A 6,065-nucleotide genomic window follows, 5' to 3' on the forward strand; every position below is an offset into this window, starting at 1 on the left:
GTTACATTTTATATATTGTGTAGTAATAAATAGGGTTTATGCGCAAAATCATAGACATGAAAAATGAAATTGAAATATATTATTTTTAACTACAGTATTATCCAGGTTGATGTAGGCCCATCGGGGGAATTTATTATTTCTGAATATACTTTTTTAGTTTTTCTGTTATTACTTTACTTTGAAGGATTGTATTAAAAAAACAAGTAAACAGATACGCTTGTACGTGAATAATACATTTGGTTGAATCCACGATTTAAGATAGTATCTTAAAATCGTGGTTGCATCCAAAAACCGCACAGCTTATCGGTTATTTTATAACAAATTACGATTACCGCACACTATTTTTAGTGAAAATAGTGAAAAGATAAGATTATAAGATTAGTACTATACAATAATCAAGTCTTTAGTTGCTACTAAAAAGTTGCCTATTTATTTTTTTTCAATTTCGGGAAGAATTTTTACGTGACGGAAATCGTATAAAGTTTTTAAATAACGTCGGCAGTCGGTTTCAGCCAATCAAATGCTGAAAGTTTTAAATTTTTTTAAATTAATATTTAAAACTTTTGAATATATAAATTTATTTGATGAAATATGAGAATAATGAGAATAAATAATTAATTATACATATACATATGCGTTTCTTGTTTATCGACCTTTTTGGGGTCGAAATCATAATTGTGTGGTTTTTGGATATACGACAATTTTGAAAATTGTGCGGTTTTAACCTATTAAATGTGTGCGGTTTTGTCCTGTATTTTATCGAAAGTGTGCGGTTATTGGAGTCAACGGTACATTTGATATGTATTTACGTATTTGGTAATAAAAACAAAATAATTTCAAAATTAAAAAAAAAATTATATCTTTGATTATTAGTATAAAAAGATTATACATTTATCGTATATTGTATATTCTTCAATATGTAATTAGTAATTACATTACTTAAATTAAAATTATTATGATTGCATGTAATATTGTAATGTAGCTTCAGCTTTTACTTTTGATATATGAATTTCGGCTACTTTTCTACAGTAAGTATAATTCCGTAGCTATACTGTATTGATACGAGTGTCGTGCACAGTGACGCAACTAGAAAAAAAATTCGAGGGGGGGATTAAATTATTACAATATATATACATAAGATAAGTACATAGGTTATTATACTAGGCCTCGGAGAAATTTCGGGAGGGGTTACAACCTCTTAACCCCCGCAATAAAATAAACTAGTAAAGTTTTTTTGGTTTACATCATTCTATTTCACGAAAAATCGTTTAATTTTATTTATTTAAAAGGATCAAATTCGTTAAATGAAACCTGTTAAATACGAATTTGACGAATAATGGGAAATGTGGAATAGGGAAGGGAAAAGTGAAAATGTCGGGTTACAGGGAGACTTTTAATAATTCTCGTACGGTTGCAAACAACATAATTTTATAAAGTGTATACTGTAGATACCCGTACCGGCACGACTGTCGACAGCGGTTCTGCGGCAATTGGTACACGCCAACCCGCGTAACGACGCGGCCTGGGTACTGACCAAGTCATCATTGACCGTAGAGGCGCAGACTGCAGTACACCGGGATAACTGGCCTTGAAACAATTATGTCAGTAGTGCCGACACAGCAGTTTTCAGGCGCAGTGCAGTTGCGCGACATCGGCATTGACCTGATGCAGACACATAGGCACGACTGACTGACAGGGCGATAATTCATTATACGGCATCCAATACCTGTTATGCGGTCGACTGCGATTACTCATTATACGCCGCGTACGTCCAGCGACAGAGGAACGTTGCCGACGAACAACGATGCGGCGATGTTGCAGTACATCACTCGTGTATACAGAGTAATGTCACCGCCGCGTTGTTATCGTTCACGATATCACAAACTATATCGGCTCGCCGTTCGTATCAAGTATTGAGATAGTTTTGATCTGCGTGAAGAGTTTTTCATGTTTTCACGTTTATCTGGTATATTGCATCAAAATGACAAAATAAATAAAATTAATTTTATCGAATTCAGTTGTACATACTTTTAGAAATTAAATACATATAATAATCATATTTTAATTTAAATCTTTAAACATCTAAAAAACGTATTCGATAATATATGTCACTCATATCTATAGGAAAACCTCTGAATACGGAACAATTTAAATAAATTACACTTTTATGGTTACACATTTTGATAATTTTTATCGTAATTATTATTTAAGTATATTTTATTACAATGTGCATTTTATATATTATTATACTATTATAGTTTATCTTATCCGTTGTATCTCATTCGATAACTGATTCTGTTTTAAATAATAATACATATACGTATATGAGTTTTCATACATACAAATAATATATCATTTTTTCATTTGCCTTCACCCCTCTAAATAGTAGACAGCATTTGATGACCAAGAGGGTCCGGTATTTAGAGGTTTCACTGTGAATGATAAATGCAGTGGCTTAACTTAAAAAATTAGGCCAGGAATTAAAATTTTCAATTGCCCCCCTCAACCAGGCATTGCATAAGGAATGTCGTAAACCTATCCTTCGATGATATACTTCTACCTAACTCTGAGAACTCAAACGACCATAAATTAACCGGTTATGGAATAGTTCTCAGTGTCGGTAGTACTGATTCGCCTTTTAGATACATATACAATTGAATTAAATCAATGTATTCTAATGCTAACAACACTAAAGTTGGTATTTTGGTAATACAAACTTGCTATGTTGTGGCTGGACCAAAGAGAAAGAAAAAATAATGTACCTCTTTATGGCTATTCTCAAGTCGGAATCAATTTATCGTTATAAAATGTATTTCTACGTATTTTATACCTATTTTGAAGAATAACTTTTGTTTCAATATACTTAACATTATGCAACTACAATAACACATTAATATGTGCACGAATGCATTAACAGGTTCCTTTAATATCTGTATAAAAGATACATAAACCGCCAGAAAAAGTCCCATGTCCGCTCCATTTGCATAGTATATAGATAACTATAAGTATATAATAAACCGCATTAAGTAGCAAGTACGTTTTAAATGAATAATATGCAAACAGCATGGCTCGGTACCTATCATCTGCTTCGTGATATAACGCGACATCAGTGTAATGGCCACGTACCGAGACTGCGTAGTGCACAGCATCCAGAGCAGTATAATACGATGAGGTAGGACACGGCGTATTTTGCCTATCACGTGAAACGTCACGCATTAAACGCCGAAAAACGTCGACTGCACGCCGATAATATGCGGTTCAGACTACAGCCGATAGTTAGCTGTGCACCGGCCATGCGTCTGATCCTCGATGTCTATCGTATAGCAATATTGCACATGGTGTGTCGCGGGTGTCTCTAAAAACGCGCCGAACTCGCCGACCCGTCCAGCACAGCGACGTCATCGTTGGCGGTCTTCGGCTTGCAGACTGCAGTTACAACAGCACGAAACACTGTCCGGTCGCGAACGACGTCTCTGAGCGGCACGCGGTCACGCAATCGACGTATATATAGAAAACGATCTCCCGCATCGACGCGGGACCGTCGCCGGCCGGCGTCCACAGCACGTTGACGAGTACGACCAGCGCACAATAGTTTGGTTCTATGATTATTATAATATTATAATATTTATGTACCTATATAAATATATTCGATTTGACGAGCTCGAATGAAACGTCTACCGTCATTGTACTTCGGTTATTCAGCAGGTGGAATACATCTCTGTTAATATCATCGATATTTACGATACGGACTCTGACGGTTCTAACTTTACAGGGGTGTGTTAATTAGAATAATTATGGAGTGTTTCCATGAGTGAGGAATGTGGGAGAGACGAAGAATTGAGTTAAATATGAAGGTTAAGAGAAGAATGGCTTTCTTGGGCAATTGTTTTATTATTCGGACATACCTAAGACCATATCACGGGCTCGACACCAGCGGATGATGTTTGTGGAAACAGTTGGTCAATACAAATTTATACACCAAATTTGTACCCAAATAAAAATAGAAAATGACATCCATAAAAGAACAAAACATTTTACAGTATAATAGCTCGATTATATTATTGTCTAGCCGTTGCACCACAGAACAAGAAAATGGTTGCACCTAGTTTTGTTTAACCTGTTATATTGTTATATATTGTAACGTACTTTATACCTAAAACGTTTTAATTCTTTCTACTTTAGATAATCCTGATATTGCAATTATTACTCTGAGTAATTGAGCTTTTACTAGTGCATGAAAGTGGGTTCAGTGTCATGCTAACCAACCGTTCGTTAACACCATCACGTTTATATTTTGTCACGCGTACCCGTTTTTCACGCGTGAACTTCGTCTTTTTCGACGTCGAACGAAAATCATTCTCGCGAGTACTACACAATTTGTAAATCCGTGTTTAAATTTTGCATTGTTTTTTTTTTAATTATAATAAAATATAATAATATAATACGTGGTTGTTGGTTGCAAGAAGGAAAGTACTTCAGTGGAGGCTCGTAAATAGTGGCGATGGGGCGAACGCCCCGCTTCTAAAATTATAATTTACCTTAGGTATAAATTACAAAAATTTTACAAATTTTCAACTTCAAATTTCTTTGTAAATTTTCGCGATTTTGATATATAAACATTTGAACTTTAAATACTTACAAACAAAAATTGTGACTAACGAATTTTGATTTTTTTTTTTACTACAATTAAGTACAATTTATAACAAACCTTGTATTAAATTTAAAGATATTTTATAGGCATTTCAAAAAAAAAAAAGAAACAGAAAAATCGAGATTTTCAATTATTTATAAATAGCTTAAAAAAAGTTAAAATATTTTGAAAATTCAATCGTAAATAGATAACGCTAATATAAATATTTGGTAAAAATTTCAAGAATTTACAATAATTCATTTTTGAGTTACAGCAAATTATACGTCAATAAACGTCATATTTTATACGATTATAGGGGCTACAAAGTATACAGTAATACAGTATACTATAATAACAGGTATACCTGTTAGGTTCTTAGGTATATTGTGTATACACCTATATAGGTTACCGTATACGTATACCTATATGTTGTATTAAAATTTTTTTATAAGGTGTTGATTACTTACATAAATGCTTCATTCAGTAGCTAGGGCTTCAGCCCCCCCCCCAAATCTCAAACGCTATTTGCGCCTATGGCCGTATTTACGTGAGGCCCGGGCCTAGGGCTTATATACAAGTAGACGTATACATCTGTTGTGGTTTAAGGCATTGCTACAAATCTAATATGGTATACCCACTTCGGGAAACAAAACTCCAAATTGGAGTCTGCAATTGATATGATAATCTTGAATTCTAATTTAACGCATCCATTACAGTGTTATATACGTTAGACCTATGTTTAATAACTTGATAAAGTCGACACTCGACATCTACTATTTATATGGTTTATTAAAATATTGTATTAAAAACATGAACACTTGAATGAACTTAACATAAATACAAGTTACTCTAAACATGTATGAACTACATGAATATGTCTACTCTAATCCTAAAAAAAAAGTAGCTAATAAATTATTCATAATTATTTTCAATAATACATTAGCAATATTTTGGAACTTATGTGATAGTTTATTATACAAATTGTTATAATTTGAACATATTTTATAGGATAATTTCTCATTTTCTTAATTCTCAAATTTATTTACACCCAATACTTAGTTTGCTGTGACAATATATTTTGCGCGTACAACTTGTGCAGATGAGTGTTGTTATAGATATTCGATGTGGAGTATGAGTGGTGTGCCACATTTATTTTATTATATCAGACTACTCATAACCAACCGAGTTTTAAATGTTCGAGTCTTAGTTATAAAAGTTGAAGATTTTAAAATTAGTATAATTTGCTCAAAAGTTAAAATATTTTGAAAATTCTATAGTAAATTTATAAATAGGAAATACTTGTATAAACATTAGATAAAAAATTTAAATTTCAAATATCTGCAACCGTTAATTATTAATTTTTAAATTTCATAAAAAAACAGAATGTTTTTTCAAAAACTTGCATACTTGTGGTAGCTATAAGTCTTATAATACA

This window comes from Rhopalosiphum padi, chromosome 2 (assembly GCF_020882245.1).
Source record: "Rhopalosiphum padi isolate XX-2018 chromosome 2, ASM2088224v1, whole genome shotgun sequence".
Classification (NCBI taxonomy): domain Eukaryota; kingdom Metazoa; phylum Arthropoda; class Insecta; order Hemiptera; family Aphididae; genus Rhopalosiphum; species Rhopalosiphum padi.